Source organism: Pezoporus occidentalis, unplaced genomic scaffold (genome assembly GCF_034315485.1).
Source record: "Pezoporus occidentalis ecotype Australia unplaced genomic scaffold, CSIRO_AGI_Poc_V1 ctg25, whole genome shotgun sequence".
Lineage (NCBI taxonomy): Eukaryota > Metazoa > Chordata > Aves > Psittaciformes > Psittacidae > Pezoporus > Pezoporus occidentalis.
This window is the reverse complement of record NW_026914394.1, coordinates 4,926,183-4,943,519: the sequence shown is the minus strand read 5'-3', so window position 1 is coordinate 4,943,519 and position 17,337 is coordinate 4,926,183. Positions and strand designations below refer to the sequence as shown.

The 17,337-nt window shown below is 43.5% G+C and overlaps 1 protein-coding gene across 3 annotated transcripts in view; it reads left to right on the top strand.

Moving 5' to 3' along the window:
• LRP8 (LDL receptor related protein 8) overlaps positions 1 to 17,337 on the top strand; it is a 197,525-nt gene that overhangs the window by 55,677 nt on the left and 124,511 nt on the right. The gene's annotated exons all lie outside the window — the stretch shown is intronic.

Sequence of the window (17,337 nt, the reverse complement as noted above, 5' to 3'; positions counted from 1 at the left end):
GGAGCCCATGGACCCTGCTGCACTTAGGATGAAGTGCTCTGTTGGACTTGATCCACAGGCTTCATTTTGATCACTTACAATTAAGTAAATCAAGCCTGTCCCCATGGAAGTTAATGGGATCAGTCCTGGAGTAACAGCAGAGTGAAGCCTTGCATGCTGGGATATTGCATGCCTTATACAGTCCATTTTTGACTCTTTCTGGTTCTTTAGTCTTTTTCATGTGCCTTGCTTCACGAATGCATTCCTTTAAATGTGTCGTGGATCAAAACTGTGAAATACCATCTGTCAACATGGGTGAAATCTGTAATCCCTATGCTGTTCAGGTAAGCAGCAAATTGACATTCATCCATTTGGAAATGGGGCACTTAGCCATCCACTAATGATATGGATTTCTTCTCTTTTTTTCCTTTCCAGATTTTTTAATTACATAATGTAAGGCCTAATAGTTGCTGTGCAGTTTATAAGCAACTTGCTTCTTAGAAGCCATGTCTAGGCAGGGAGCTCAAGATGACATAAATGGAGGACTAAATCATAGTATTGTGTTGTGGTGCAGAAGGCGGGTGACTGCAGTATACCAGTGATGCTGTCCAGCTAAAACAGATCCAGGCACAACAACAGGAGTGGTACAGGGTCCATATGAATGGGACTTCTTTCCCTTGTGGTCTCTGAAGCTAAATTCTTCCTGCTGTCTGTTGGATAGATTTGGGAGGACAGAACTTTCCTAGCCACTGTAAATCCAGACTGAATTTACCCCAGTGTCACTGAGCTCTGGTGTTTATTAGTGCCTTGTGACCGTGCTTAGCTCAGTCTGGTATTCCTGTCAGTCAGTACTGCTAATATTTCACAAATGAAAAATGTTTTCACTCTACTTTTGCTTTAGTCAGCACCAACTTTTCAGATCAACGCTTCATAGCTTTACATAAGCATCCAGGATTTTGTGGTTGGCTTTCTTTGTTTCATTTTAATTCTGCTTTGGAGCTGTTTGTACCTAAACTCGCTGTGACGCAGTGTGGGGTCTTGCTGCCTTTGCTCAGAAATGCAGGTTGGCTGAACTCAGCTGGAAAAGGTTTTTGTCACTGGAGAGCTGGAAAGGTGACGAGAGGTGCTGGAGAAATGCACTTAACACTTCAGTGCAGTGCTTCCAGCCCAGCTGTTCGCGTGTCTTAGGGATGTGAAAATGCAAGTAGAATATAAGGAGCACACTTTCGTGATATCCAGGGTGAAACAAAAAGAAGCACAAACTGTAAGATGTGGTCAGGTAAATGGCAACCTGAAATCACTTCCCTTACAGATATGCAGAAGTTCTGTGAAACACAACAAAGACTCCTTTTTCATTAAGGAATACTTCTTTCTTTAGGCAGGGAAACCCTTACAGAATGGTGCTGTGTCTGATTCCATAAGGGCTGCAAGTTCCTGCTATGACAACTGGGAAAACTGAACCCCAATCTTCAATACAAATCTACAAGGAAAAACAGAGTGGAGACACAGGTGTGCCTTGTTTTGACAAGTGTCTGCAGGCTCTGTCCCTGCTCCAGGACTGGCTGCTGTCACTGCATGCCATGGAGTAATATGTTTGCTATCAAACTGAAGCGGCTGGAGTGGCAGAGCCTTTGGGCTCATTATCCTTTGCAGACAATGCAGTGTGACAGTGAAATGGCTGATGAAATCTAATGCTGTCTTTTCAGTTAAAAAGCACTGTGATGATTACAGCCGTTAATTTCCCGAAGGCAGCTGAGTGGCAGGGATTAACGAGAGCCAGGCAACTGTGCTAAATCTAATGACCAGAGGTTGTACTTGGGTGTGGAGGCAGTTACCTCCTGAGCAGCCAGACCAGCTCTGGCCCAGGCCAAGGGGGTTTGTGGTGGCCACTTTATCAGTTGAGGTTTGAGATACAATAACTATTTCCCTTTAAATGAGGATAACAGCATGGAATGATGTGTGTGTGTGAATGAATGTGTGTGGTCACACATCAAAAGCAGTGTGACCAGCAGGTCAAGGGAGGGGATTCACTCCCTCTACTCTGCTCTTGTGAGACCCCTCCCCACAGTCTTGTGTCCAGCTCTGGGGTCACAACACAAGAAGGATGTGAAGCTGCTTCAGTGAGTCCAGAGGAGGCCTTGAAGATGCTGCGAGGGCTGGAGCAGCTCTGCTCTGGAGCCAGGCTGAGAGAGCTGGGCTGGGTCAGCCTGGAGAAGAGAAGGCTCCTGAAGGGGAGACCTGAGAGCAGCTCCAGTGCCTAAAGGGGCTGCAGGAAACCTGGAGAGGGGCTTTGGACAAGGGTCTGTAGGGACAGGACCAGGGGAACGGCTTTAACCTGCCGGAGGAGAGATTTAGATTAGATATCTCTGTGTGCGTATATATATATATGTGTGTGTGTGTGTGTGTGTGTGTGTGTATGTGTATGTAAATGGAAGAAGTTCTTCCCTGTGAGGGTGTTGAGGCTCTGGCACAGGGTGCCCAGAGAAGCTGTGGCTGCCCCATCCTTGGCAGTGTTCAAGGCCAGGTTGGACAGGGCTTGGAGCAAGCTGCTCTAGTGGAAGGTGTCCCTGCCCGTGGCAGGGGTTGGAACTGGATGAGCTTTGAGGTCCCTTCCAAGCCAAACTGGATTCTGTGATTCTGGCTGGCTATTACTGTGTACGCTTCTATGCATGCTAGTGTTGAAGTTTTCCTGGGCCTTTGATGCTTGTATTGTTTTGCAGCCCAGAGAATGCTGCTGTTGTGTGGTTTGTGACAACTGTTTCTTATGTGAAAGTGTTCTTCTGTCTTTTCTGGGCAACTGCAAGGGTTAATAATAAACATTAGTGGCCAATAGAAGTCTGAAGAGCTGCTGAAGGTCTGCTGGACAATCTTGTGCTTGGTGCTGAGGTTGTGTGGTGGGTGTGGGCTTCATAACATGCACCTGTAGGCAAGACTGAAGGTTTGCTGCATTTGGTTGCAGACATGGACCTGTGCAGTTGGAAGCCATTTTTGGCAGGGTTGTAGGTAAATTATTGTAGCTTAAGGCATGTTCTTTCCTCGGTGCAGATTTTCCTCTGCATTGATTCATCTGCTTTAGGATGTACTGCAAATAGCACCATCTACAGAAACGATCAGAGCTGGACATAGCCCTGTCACTGGAAACAGTGAAGCTTTAGTTACCTAAAGACCTGAGTTACAGCCTCTCTGAGCATCCTCTGCCAAGTTCCTTATGGATGTTCATTGGAATCCACCTCTGTCACTGTTTCTTTGCAAGATGGTTGCAGACAGTGTCTCTGATGGTTGGAACAATTCAGTCTTTGGTGATTTTAAGGATATTTATGCATTCCAGTGGAGATTCATGTTAATCCCCCTCCAGCCCTACCAGGGTGTGCTCTCGTGAGCCAGCGCTGACATCTCCAAACAGCTAAGGGTTTGCATAGTTGCTGTAGTCATCTGGTGCTGCCATGCTGTCAGTCAAGGGGCTGCTAACTGCTGAAATAAATGCTGTCCATCTGATTAGTATGGGTAGCAGCTGAAGGTTTTAATTATATGGTTAAATACACAGAAATAGAGGATTGTCATGTGGGCTCAATCTACTAGCCCTTTGTGGCTGACATCCTGCCTCCAGCAGTAGCCAGTGCTGGATATATTAGTGCATAACATATTTCTTTTTGGATGGAGAGCGATATGCACAAGCTGTTACACGGTCACTGAAGGTCTCTGGAAACTGTGAGATGCTGTTGCTTCTTTGGATACTTACACCCAAAATTCAGCACAGGGAGGGTACAAGGAGATTCCTGGGTTCCTGCAAGGTGTGAATTCCAGTCGCTCAGTGAGTGTGTATCAGAGTGTGTTGTAATCTGAGTGAAACAAGTGTGGGTGTTATCTTATTTTTCACTGTGAGTGCAGATAAGGGATTTAGAGATCCCACTGGACTGAGAGATAAGCCTAACAGGAATTTTCCTGATTACTCGTTACTCTTTTGACACTGACTAAATTGAAAGGGGGAGGGTGGAAAGACAGGGCTCTAATAGTTTTTAGACTTGATTGGTTTATATGGGGTTGAGGGGGGTTATTTCCCCTAACTTTGGACGTTGTTTAGGACTTGAGGTAATGGCTATTCACTGTGTGTGAGACACACTGGAGGCTAATCGATTTATGGGCAAATTAAATGTTATATTTTCACAGGTGGACGATAAAGAATCACCTTCCCAAGCTCCTGTCCCCAGTGTGCTAAGCCCACACCTTGGCCCACAGCACCCTCCCTTGGGCTGCTGCGGTTACTCTGGGGCAGTGTTAGAACTGGATCCCCACAGTGACTGGGTTTTGGGGTTGGTTTGTTTTCTTTTTAGTGAAACAGCACTGCAGAAAATGGAGTAATGTAAAGCCAGACCATACCTTTTGCTGCATGAGTTTATATGAGATCCTGATAACAGTATTTGGTGTGCGGTAGGTTGTGTAAATGAAAATCATGCCGTACTGCAAAGAACATACTGATTTAATAGGTTAAGGTAAGAGGAGAGATAGCATTTAGGAGTCATAGTTTTCAGCCTGAGAATAAAGGAGTAAAAGCATTTGCTATATTGGTACACATCAGTCTTCCCAAGGACAGTGACTTTTCCTAGGCAGTCTGTGCTGTACATACAGGTATTGTCTACTTTGTTATCCCACTGGATGTTAACAGAAACTCATGAAATACATGTATAAGTTTGAGGTTTTATATGTGGTTTGCATACAGCTCTCCTGCATCCTTTCACTGGAAGGGAATGGTGAGGATGAGAATATAATGAAGGTAGCTGGATATTCTTATTCACAGCCTTTTGCAGCTGTAATTCACAAAAGCTATAGAAACTGTTTACTTCTCAATTTATTCTTTCTTTTCTCCTGTATTTTTCACAATGAGGGTACTGAGGCGCTGGCACAGGGTGCCCAGAGAAGCTGTGGCTGCCCCATCCCTGGCAGTGTTCAAGGCCAGGTTGGACAGGGCTTGGAGCAAGCTGCTCTAGTGGAAGGTGTCCCTGCCTGTGGCAGGAGGTTGAATCTAGATGGTCTTTAAGGTCTCTTCCAACCCAAACCATTCTGTCATTCTATTCTCCTTTTGTTTTGTAGGGCTTGGCTTGGGGACTGTGTATCACTGCCACAGGAACTTCATTGGAGTATTGCTCTAGTAGCAGCAATAGTTGTGATGGACACTGTTAAAAACTTTGCTTTTTAAAATCCTTTCGGTTGTCCTAGTTTGTCTGTCTAGACCCACATATTCTCTGCATCTGCTTTAGACAGCTTTTGTTGATAAAGCAGAAGATTAGGTGTTTACCAGATAGACTTAAGGAAAATAATCTCTTACGTGTTTGTGTTTTGGTCTTCACTGGAGAACTTCAGTCATTAAGGGCTTGAAACCTGTCATAGTTTTTCTTTTGTGTTGAGGATGTGCTTTTAATAGCCCCATTAAAATTCTGCTGGGCATGAATCTTTGTGCAAATCTCTGTTTAGCTTCCATGGTGGAATTGTAATTTTTCTGTCTGATTCTTTTTTTGTTTTCTTTCCAAAACCTGAGAATAATCTTCAAGGATTTCTATTAAAAGCACATTGAAGGCACAGTCAAGCACTTCAAAGTTTGATATTGTCAGAATTGACAATAGGAGCTGGGTTTTGCAACCTCAAATACTATTTTAATCTAACTCTTTATCTGCACATTAAATACCTTGGGTGTGATCTGAACCTGGAGACAGTGTTCCATGCTTTCTGGCTCCTTAAAAGGAATTGTACTGTGCTAGAATGGAGAAAATATGACAGATGATTTGGGAGGGTGGGAAGAGGGGAATAGACAGTTAGGAATTTGTGGTGACATGTACTTAAAAAACCTACACTGTGAAGGGAAACGTACCTCTAGCTTATGGTAGCACATGTTGGGAATGAGCAAGCAGCTCATGCTTCTGGCCTGGTGATGAGAGGAGCTCAAGAGCCTGAAATCTTGTGAGTGGGTCCAAGCTGCAAAGAAACTTTAGCAGTTTGGTCAAAGTCTGTGCTCTTTTGCTAATGGTTGTCATTTAAAACCTGAAGTAGGAGAATACATTGAACATGACCTTCCCATAATTTGGACTTGTAATTGTTCATGAAGGGTATGTCTAAACAAGGCGATGGGTTGTTTGGCTTCTTTAAAATGCAATATCTGTTTCCTTCTTGAGAAGCAGAGAGGCAGCTCTTCATCAGATGTTCTGCAATGCCTGCTAGAAGGTATCATCTACTGCCAAGAGGAGCAATTATTTGCTGTATCTCCCATTGCAAGTGGGAAGGGACTGCTAAAAATCTTGAAGCAAAATCAGATACAGCTGCACGGCGGATGCTGTTGCCTATTGATTACAGGTAGTACAGACCTGATTCTGTTATTAACATTTCTTTCCTTCCAGTGTGATTACTCTGATTCCCCTGTAACTTTTTATATCACTGTAGTTGAGAACAAGATTAGGCCCCCTGTGTTTAGTGATGAAATAATGATTCCTGAATACAGCTTTTTTTAGCTCTGCTGGTATCCCCCCAGTTATCTGTATTCGTTATTTAGGCATTCCCATTGCTTTAGCACGTGTTTCTGTGCATGCCCTGTTGTTGCTGTACTGTGAGACTGGACCACACCAAAACGTACTTTTCAGTTGCGCCTGCTCCAGGAGCTGCTGAATGCATCTGTCACACGCTGAGGGTTTCTCATCTGCACTCATATTAAAAGAGCAACTCTAGCTGTGCATGATGCATGCTTAAGTGTCAAATCTGGCTGGCAGCAACAATTAGCTTTGTCTTTCTTAGTTCTAATGTTGGTAACAGGTTAATTTGTATATTTTTATCTACTATTATTATTAATTTGTTCTACACCATATTTAATTTTCACATGGGATAATAGAAGTAATAAATCTTGCTAAGAGAAGTATTTCCATGGCAGGAGAGCTGAAGCAGTAGGATGGACTCAGACTGCAGGGGCATTTCTGTAGCACTTAGGGTCTCTATCTATTCTGCTGTGTTCTGAAACAGCAAGGGAGAAATTCCCCTCAGCAAATGATGCCTGGTCACAGAACTTTGATTTTCGAGGTGGATTTTGTTTGTACTCTGCTGTGTGCATGGTCAGATGATTTGGATTTGGGTTGGGAAAGCAGCTTAATGCTGTTTTGAGCTGTGAGTCAGGGATCACATGTCTCTGGGGCTGGTGTGTGTCTGAGCAGCTGGAAGTGCGTGGTATGGGAAGGAGTTGGGTGAACTCTGTAGAGGAGAAGGTGGTTCATGCAAGTGGAAGTGAGCAACTCTGCCAGTGCAGGAGCAGCCAAGGAAGAGTTGCCAGGAGCAGGCAGAGTGACTATGGATCACATAAACCAAGCTTAGCATTATCAAAGGTGACACTGTGGAAGGTGAGGAGGAGAGAAGAGGTTAAGGCTTTTGCATGTCCCCGCTGAGATGCATTGTAGAGGTCTAGAGAGCTGGGGTGGGGCACTAGGAAAGATGGGGACGTGGGATTAAATTGGATCCCTGTGATTTGCAGGAAGGCAGAGGCATAGGTCCTGGAGATCAAGGGGCTTTGTGAAAGAGCAGGAAGGAAAAAAACTTGAAAAGGAATGGTAATCTTTTGAACATTGGGTTTAATCCGAAACCAACCTTCCTGAGTGAGGCTCACTTTTTATGACCCCTTGGCTTTAGAGTGAGTATAATTAAACCTCTGTTCCTCGGAGAAACCACCAGGTTTTGTGTTGTGTCATGGAAAGCCACCCACTGTGCCCTGTACTGAGTCCCTGCATTGTTTGGTTGTAATGTCTAATCGGTCACTTCGTAAGCCATAAACTCTGGAGGGTCTCCTGTTGTGTTATACCTCCCTTACTCTGTCCTGCAGGCCTGTCTGCTGGTTCTTGCTTTTGCTACGTTGCACTCCCTTTTGTGGGGCTGAGAAGAAAGGGAGAGTGGGTTTTTTTGCTTGGCTCTTGAAGCAGTATTATCCCATTTCATTGCCTTGCTTGTTACATGGGGAATAAAGCAGGTGATGGTTGCTTTTCCTCACTTCTCAGAGGAGAGGACAGCTGGGCTTGCCTTTTCCCCCAGTAGCTGGGATTTGAAATGTGCACCTTTCACACTGTTTTAAGTGACTTGATGACAACTAACCCTAGGTACCACAGTGAAGATTGTGAGCATACCTCCTCAAAACCCACTTGTGTGGCTGAATTGCAGTTCCTTCTGCTGCTTTAGGTGCCATCCAGACTTCATGAAATCATGTCATGAGAGTGCTTATAAGGTAAAAATTGTCAGCTTGCTGTGAAGTCTCACTGCAAGTAGAAATAATAGGGTAAAAATGTATTATTAATACTGAGACTCCTGGATACAAATGGAAACCATTTGACAGATTTCAAGCATGCTATGAATTTCAGGTAAAGAGAAGAAAACTGCCAGGAAGGGAAATGGCGGGGGGAGACTTACATGAATCAAAGAGACATCACAGGTTGTGGTAGTTAGTGGGAGATGGAATTAAAGACGTGCTCTTTGCTTCTGGTGACAATGTGGAAGCTTTGTGTTGATGCATTACAGGCTCTTGTGCCATGGGCAGTGACCTCTTCCTCCTCCCAACTGCCACCTTCCTGCAAGGAAGTGACAGCAAACTGCACCCTGCAGGCTGACCCCACGGAAGGGGATGTGGCAGGTCTGTGGGCAGGTGAGATGGAAGAGCAGCACTGCAACATGTGCTGGAGAGGAGGATGTGAGCCTACTAAAGATAACCACAGGTCTTCGTATAAAGAATAAAACTGTGCCATAAAGTGCTGATTGCCTCCCCAGTGCCCTCCATTTGGAATCTGTCCTTTGGTGATGCACATGAAATATCTAAATGACTTCCTATTACCAGTGCTGTATGTGGAAAAGAAGGCAATGGTTTTAACCAGGGATATGAGGACAGTCATTGTCCATAGAACCAGCAGCAAGTGTCCTCCACACAAGCTGGTAAAGCCCTGCCTCATGGATACATCTTTCTCTTTCATTGTCATGGCAACTCTTCACCCTTTCAATGTCTTTAAGACCACTAAAAGTGCAGTGATCCCAGCTCTCACAAGGTCCCTTTCACCTAGTTCTCATGCTCTGCTCTTAGCTGTTGCTTTAATGCAGATCAAGGTTGCATGGGGTTCCTTTTCCTTCCTGTAAATTTTGACCAGATCATCCAGTATGAATGGAAAGACCAACCTCTTGGATGGCTGAGTTGAGTCTTTGTTGTAACATTTGAGCTGGCACTAGTGAATGCTGAGGTCTGGGGTTTCTCTTTTGCTGGGCTATCACTGTTGTCTTCACTGGAGCTTGCTCTTGATTTACCCTGTGGCAAGTGAGAAGGGCCCCCAGCCTAATCAAAGCTGAGTGAAAGCTACAGCAAGAGAGAGAAACCCGGAGAGAAAAATGCTAATTACATATTTTGACCTTGTTGCGTTAGAGATGGCATCACCCACATTAACCACTATTCATGAGCACTCCCCAGGGCCTGAATTGCTTCTGGACAAGGAGAGAAAGCTGAGGCTTTTATAGTGGCTGCCTGGTTAAGTTACAGGATGAAATATATACCATGTAATGCTTTTGGACAAATTCAGTGGTTCTTAGCTGCCATTTGTCTTGTGTAGCTGTAAGCAACTTCTGTAACAGACAATAATTACAGCCCCAAGTAAAATCCTAGGCAGAGGATGGGTGTGAGCTGCCCAAAGAGGGCTGGGATGGAGCGCAGTGTCCCCTTTGTGGAGGAGGAGGGGAAGTTGGTCAGTATATTCACAAAGGAATTTGTTCTACTCATTTGCTTTAAGTGTTGGCAAGTGGCTCCGTTGCCTGTGTGCATGACTGCGAGCCAGAACTTGTGTTGTAACGTTGTCCTGCTCAGTCATCCTAAAATGTTCTTGAGCCTCTGGCTCTTACTCTTTGGTACCTCATACGAGGCAGGATTTCTCCCAAATGCGAGTTGGTAACAGACTGCTCATATCCGAGGGGTAGGAAGGGAGTGGGCAGAGCCAAGTGGGAAAGAGGCACTTTGTGAAGGAAGGTGAGAACAAGTTATTTTCTGTAAACCTTCTTAGCTTAAATCGGTGCTGTATTTGAGAGAGGTAGAACTTGGTGCCTGGACCTGAGCATGGCTGGCATCCTTTGACTGACTCAATATATGTTACACCTTCCCTTCTTGGGGGCGAGTGGCCTGCCTACTGTGAATCTGGTTAAAAATAAGTCCAGTCTGTCACAAGGTGTGTTTGGTTGCCTAATCTGTTTTTTTCCTGTAAAAACAAGACTTGCATATGCTCACTTTTGGCATATAGGTGTCTGGCTTCTTTTATTTGTGAACTGATTTTAATGGCATTTGAATAAGGGATGGAGGTCTCAAGGCAATAAAGAAGTAGGTCTCCTGCTTCTGTCTTTTTTCAGTTTCTTGAGATTTGACAGGGGGTTGGAAAAAAGGTCTTGCATAAGTGTGTAAGACACCACAGAATTTGCAGAGAGGAGTCATGTTCTGGTCTCAAAACCCACTTCTTTCATCTCTTGAACATACTCTACACCAAATCCTTTAAAAACTGAGCTTCAAGGAGGGCAGGAAATTAATTTGCTTTCCATGACTGAAACCAAAGTTCTTGTTGCTGAGGACCAATTCATAGAATCATAGAATAGTTTGGGTTGGAAAGGACCTTAAGACCATCTAGTTCCAGCCCCCCTGCCATGGGCATGGACAGCTCCCACTAAACCATGTCACCCAAGGCTCTGTCCAACCTGGCCTTGAACACTGCCAGGGATGGAGCATTCACAACTTCCCTGGGCAACCCATTCCAGTGCCTCACCACCCTTATAATAGAGAACTTCTTCCTTATATCCAATCTAAACATCCCCTGTTTAAGTTTTAACCCATTACCCCTTGTCCTATCACTACAGTCCCTAATGAAGAGTCCCTCTCCAGCATCCCTATAGGCCCCCTTCAGATACTGGAAGGCTGCTATGAGGTCTCCATGCAGCCTTCTCTTCTCCAGGCTGAACAGCCCCAACTTTCTCAGCCTGTCTTCACATGGGAGGTGCTCCAGTCCCCTGATCATCCTCGTGGCCTCCTCTGGACTTGTTCTAACAGTTCCATGTCCTTTTTATGTTGAGGACACCAGAACTGTACACAGTACTCCAAGTGAGGTCTTACAAGAGCAGAGATGTCCCAGTGGTGACCAGTTGTCTTTACTCCAGTCAGACACAAGCTCATTTTGCAGTAAGGAATGACAGGCTTCACCATGGTGGTCAGTCTTTCAGCTGTGCTTCCACAAACTGGATGAGCAAACCAGGTAGTAACACACAGGTTGGGATGCTGGGCTTCCTTCTTTGGGATTGCCTGTTTAAGCTTCCCAGACTTCGGAAAAGAAACACACATACAATATAATTATGTTGTGTGTATATATATATAGATTAGATCTGCCTTTCTCTTTCAGGTGTTAGCCTTCCCTGTTTAATTTCCATACATTAACTGCACATTGCCCATCTCTGCATCCTAACAGTGTCATGGAGTGGTCTTTTTTAAAGGTACTGATGCTGTATTTCCTGTGTGTGGAACAATTTGCCTCCATGTGCACCCTCACCTAATTCGTCATCAGTTCATCATTTTCTAAGACTGTATTTTATATTATGTTGTTTTAAACCTGCACGAAGCACAGTCTAAGCTATTGCCTCATTCTTATTTATTTAAGTCCCATGCTGCCAACTTGACCTATATTTTCCATTCTACCGACTGTTCAAATCTCACAGATTAATTAGTCAAGGAAGGCACAGCTGATCCTGGAGCGAAATCCATACCCACACATTTTGTCTCTCTCTGATCCAACCCTCCTGGTTTTTTTCCCCTCATTCTGGGATGTAGGCTGTCAGTATTGCGCTGTGCTGTAATAGACCTGACTAGCCATTATCATTAGCAGTGGGTACCAGCTTAAAAACCCAGTCATCAAAGAACAAAAAATGCTGGCAGCTAAATTGAGAGATCCAGCCAGGAGGAAAACAACCCGGAGCATCAGCCAGACGGCTGCTACTCCCTGTACAGAAGAGGAGGGCTATGCAAGACAAGTCAGCAAAATGTTGTCTGACATTTAAAAACAACTGTTCTGCTGTGTTTGAGAGTGTTGTTAAGAAAGCCCAGCCCAATGCAAATTGCTGTCAGGATGCCTTAAAATGACCACAAGCAGACTGAATCCCTCTTTCCTCTGTATACGTGTGTGTGTGCATATATATATATGGTCACACAATTAGCCCATGTATTGTATGGGAGCCACGTCCCTTATTTATTAGAAGACTAGGAAGTCTTTAAGCTTGCTTGATCAAACCTTGGCAAATCCTGTTACACCTGAGAGTGCCATTTGCGTTCACATCCTACTGAATTTAGTTCCTCCTCTTTCTCTCCTCTTTCCTCTCCCCCACTCCCAAAAATGTTATTAACTAGAGCATTAAATGCTGGCCTCCAGCAGGGCCTCTCCATATGTTTACAACAAATGTTTCCTCCATAGAGGGAGGATGTATGTGTGTGAGAAAGCATGCAGATATAATGGGGCAGCTCCCAGATCCAGCTTCCCTGGGAGGCAAAACTCAGGCACTCAGATGGAAACAGATTGTAACATCTCCCGATGCACCTTTCACCCGTGACGAGGAGAAGACTGCGAGCACCACGACCAGATTTTTCTCCCTTGTGATGCGTGAAGCTTGGCCCGTCTCCTGGAGGAGCACAGGCTGTTATTCAGCGTGGCAGAAGCTGCTTTATCAGGCAGGTCAGACTTCAAATCCAGACAAACTGACTTGCCCCTCTCCACTCTTCTTTCGATCCAAGTTCTGTGCATAAAAAGCATGTTTTATCAAGCCATGACTTGCTCCCCTCGTCAGCAGTCAGGAGGGTTTAAGAGCATCTGCCTTCAGCATTCCTGAACATCTTTGCTGCTGGCTGGTGAAGTGTGGAGGGCTGTGAGGTTATGTGCCTGCAGCGTTCCCAGAAAATAGCACTTCCATGTAGGAGGCAGGGCTAGAGATGCTGTTGAAAGTGGCTCTTGTAATGCAATTCCCATGCTTATCAGGTGGAACTGGGTATCATTGCGTTGTTCCTCTAGTGTCAGTTCTTTTGGGTAGCAGCAAAGGCAGAGTTAATTGCAGCTGTTTTGAACTGAACATAGCAAATAACATTCATCATCTGCATCCTCCTTTTGTCTTGTAAACAATTAATAAGCTGACCCTTGCATTATGGAGATGTGTGGTGTTCTCAGTGGTATTCTTTGCAGGACTTACTTAGTGTATTCTCCTCAGCTCCTTCACCTTCATAATCTGTTCTACTGTGGCTGTCACCCAACAGTAAAGGTTTTGTTTCTGCTTCCTGCTCAGCAATTGAGATTTAAATGGGGATAAGCAAAGAGAGTAACAAATAATATGCTTTGGTAGACGTTTTCATGAGGAATAATTGTTTGAACTAAAAGCCTTCAGGATTTGTTAACCACTGGGCATCTGTGGAAATGCTATCAGAGCATTTATGAATAACGGAACATGAGTGACTGTTGCACACTGAACTGTGGCCTTTTGGATTATGCAAACATTTGTGACCCTAATTGTGTATATTGTGCCATCTCCTGAATCGTCTCCTCACTATTGCAAGGAGAGGAGTGGAAGCAAGAAAATCTGGGTTTTCTCCTTTGTTGGTTTGAAAGTAGCTGTTGAAAACAGTTAAAATTGAATGTTAAATGTTAAAATTGAAAGCGTTTTATGCAACTGGGAGAACCACACTTCCTCTGAGGGGTGTAACTTAAATTTGTGTTGTCTGACTTCAAGATGAGAGAATGAAATGTGCAGCCTGTGCATAGACCATATGTAGGACCCTTCAGCTGAAATGATTGGTTTGGTATAGTTGTAAATTATGGAAAGTCCAGACCTTGATGAAACATCATGGTTTTACCAACATGTCTTTGGGAAAGCTACAGTAGGTAATACATTGGCCAGAAGTTAGGTAGGTCATTTTGAAGAAGTTCAAGTAAAAATAACTATACTGCAAGATACTCACTCACTTTTGTGTGGCAGTTTTTATGTATGTTACAGTGAAACCACTTTCTTGTTCCAAACACACTGAAAGATGAGGCAAAATGTAATCCTAAGCTTCAAACATGCCTTCTGTTGTATTCCTGTTTGCCTGGGCACTATTGATGCCTATAGGTAGCCTTATTTAATCTTTCCCTAGAAATTCCATAGTGTTATGTGGTTAGTAGTTTACAAAGGCTGTCTGGGCTTTGTTCTGAAGCTGCATGGCGTGACTCTGCCAAAGGCCTGAATTCTGCTAGGATCCATGTCCAAGGACACTCTGCAGCATACCTAGTACATAGGCAAATATTCGTGAGGGATTCAAGGAGTTTGAAGCAGGAAGAGGGGCAGTGGCGCATTTGAGAAGTGGTGTAAGATGATGCTTTTTGCTTGTGTCCAAGCTAAAGACATCCTCAGTGATGTCTTTGTAAGCAGGCAGGAGTCATGTAATACTTGCTCATAGTGATTGTGAGTTTTTCCCTGCTGAAATTAATGGCTAATACTCTTCAGTGAAAGCAAAAATGGGAGTCATTGGAAACTTGTGTTCTTTAAAGGGTAATCCAGAAAGCGTAGCCATATTCATTGTGTCATCTCTTGGATTACTGTCAGATGTTGGCAATTAAATATTTTCTTTATATTCACAGCATCTTTCCCCAAATGGTTTCGTCCTGCTTTCCCTCAGTGTGTCACTTTTGCTGCGTTGCTCCCTTGCATTGGTCTGCATGTATCTTAAGAGATATAATTCAGGATGCAATGCTTTTTAAGCCTGCTTCATTCAGCTGGTTTATGGTCTGCTGCAGAGACTTTGTCTTCTGCCCAGCCTAGCGTAATTCCAGCTCTGTTGCTTCTGCCTTTCTAAACATCATAGGGTGTTATCAGTGCTGCTCTGCTTGATAATGTTTGATGGAAAGTACTGCATTTAGGACTGTTGCGTGCAGTGGCCATGGAGATGTGTTTTCACCTATTTATTTTCCAGCTCATGTTTCCTGGGCATTTTGATGTGATAGATGCTGACTTTTGCTTGAGGAGCCTAGACACAATTTGTGTGATCAGGGCCTGGGCTAAGCAGTTGGTTAGTTTATTTTCCAGTGATTGTTCCTGACTGCTTTGATAGCTACATCGCTGCATCTCAGTACTTAACTGTTTGTGAAGCACGTGAAATTGTGTAATAACTTCAGGATTTGTTTTCATAATATCAATTTGCAGGAGCTAGATAACTATTAATTTTCTTCTTATTGCTTTAGTAATTGTTCTTGAAGGTTAATACCCATAGTCTGGCAGCGCTAGTGGTACTTTAGCATCTGTTTCTCATTGAAGCGCGTGTCTGGCTGGCTGTGTGGGGGCCTGTTCTTGCCCTGAGCTGGCATGAGCAGCTGACGGGGGAAGCACATGAGGAAGTATAAATCTTTATGAACATTTATGTTTTGAAAAGGGCTTGGGCACAGGTGAGAGCAGAGCTGTCATCTGTGCGATTGCCTGGGATTTGCTCTTTGCTTCGCGGACAGGTAGTTCCCTTTTTTCTTCTTCCTTTCATCCCATCAAAAACCCAAGTTTCATTTAACAGCTTATTGCGGCAGAACCAGCACTGGACTCTACAAACACTGTTCTGAGATTCATTAGCTCCTAGAAATGACATTACACTTCCAGTCTGAACTTGCCTTCAAACTGAAGTCACTGGAGCGTGGTAGACTTGCCCGCTAGACTGAATGAGCCTTCTAATACCTCAGTTTTGTTTGCCAGGTAGGGGCTCCCAGTCAAATCTCTCTTCACATCTGCTTTGACAAGCTACAAACCCTGTTATTTCTGTAAGGCTAATAGCATGCTAAGGGAAACAGCTGGTTAATTTGACAGGGCATTGTTTTTATAAACTCACCGTTGTCTTAAAACTGAAGTTGAATCTCAATTAGGTAGAACTGATGTTATGTTGACAGGTCAGTAAGCTCTCATTGTATTTAGATTATGACATAAAACTTGCTTTCTTTTGGAATGACGTGAGTAGTCTAAGATTTAATGAAAATAAACAGGATTTTTTTATTGCCTCCCCTCAGCCATCTCTTAAACTCTCAAGTGCCAGTTTCTTGCCTTAGAAAGTCTGAATTTAATAACTGCTGACTAACAGCCTTGTTTTGGGTGTTAAAATTGAAGTATTTTGTTATCTTTTGTGGAATGGAAACTCTTTTTGAGCACTTTGTACGGTATTACCATCACTTCAGGGTATTTTCAAATGTCTGTCTTTAGTTTTGCTTCCTGGAGAATTTCTTCTTGTATCATCTTGTTTGAATGTTGCTTTCAAGAGGTCCTGCCCTGTATTTATTGCTATCGATTTGCTTTTTGAGTCACCTTTCATATAGGTTGGGATTTTTCTTTAAAACTTAGTCTGCATTTTTTATTGAGTATGAAATGAACATCAGGTAAAATATTCCAGCCTTTAAGTGTGAGGCAAAGATTGCAGCTCATCTTTGGTTCTGTGTGTTCTGAAGTAAGTTAAATGCATTAACTGAGTTCGCGGGCACAGGGCTAAGGACCACTTTATTATTAGAAACATGCTGAGGATGGCATATATGTCCAAGGGATGCTAATAACTATTTCATTATTATTAATTTTCCAGTGAAGTGATTTAGTAACAGACCTTCACCACAAAGATAATTTAGCTGCTAAATTATATCTAAATTGCATGTGCATTTCCACTCTGTACACAGCCTATTAGCACTTCTGTTGAAAACAGATAAAGTTGAAATGCATTTTGTAAAGGAAAGCACGTCAGAGCACAGAAATTAGTTCAGTTCTGCTTTCACAGGAAAAAAGAAAACATCAACCTCTGGCATATTTTGGATGCTTTTTCTCTTCATTGTCTGACTTGATGTGGCTTTCCCTCCCTTGTGTCACCTGAACTAGCAGGGCTGATGCTTGTTCATCTTTTCTTTGTGGGAGAGTTCCTTTGTGTGATCTGTGGTTATGGATTAAAAGCATTCAGTGCATTACTGACAAAGCAGCATTGCTGAATACTTAGCAACAAGCTTTTTCTCTCAAGTGTTTTTAATGAAACAGAAGTTTCTTGTTGCCATCTAATAGGTTTAAACACTATTAGAAAGGAATCCCCTCCATTTCAGTTAATCAGATTTTGTTTGCTACCCATGATAACATAAGCTTGCTGGATCTCACATGTTCAGAGGGAGATGAGACCTGAATGTTTAATTTTAAGAAGAAAGGCAGAAACAAATAAGGGTGGTTTTGTGTGAGAAAACTTCCTTTGTGGTTCATAAAACCAAGAAGAGGGCGAAATAGGGCGCAGTAATACATTTTCTTCCTTTTGCGGCTCATCTTCAAGCAGAA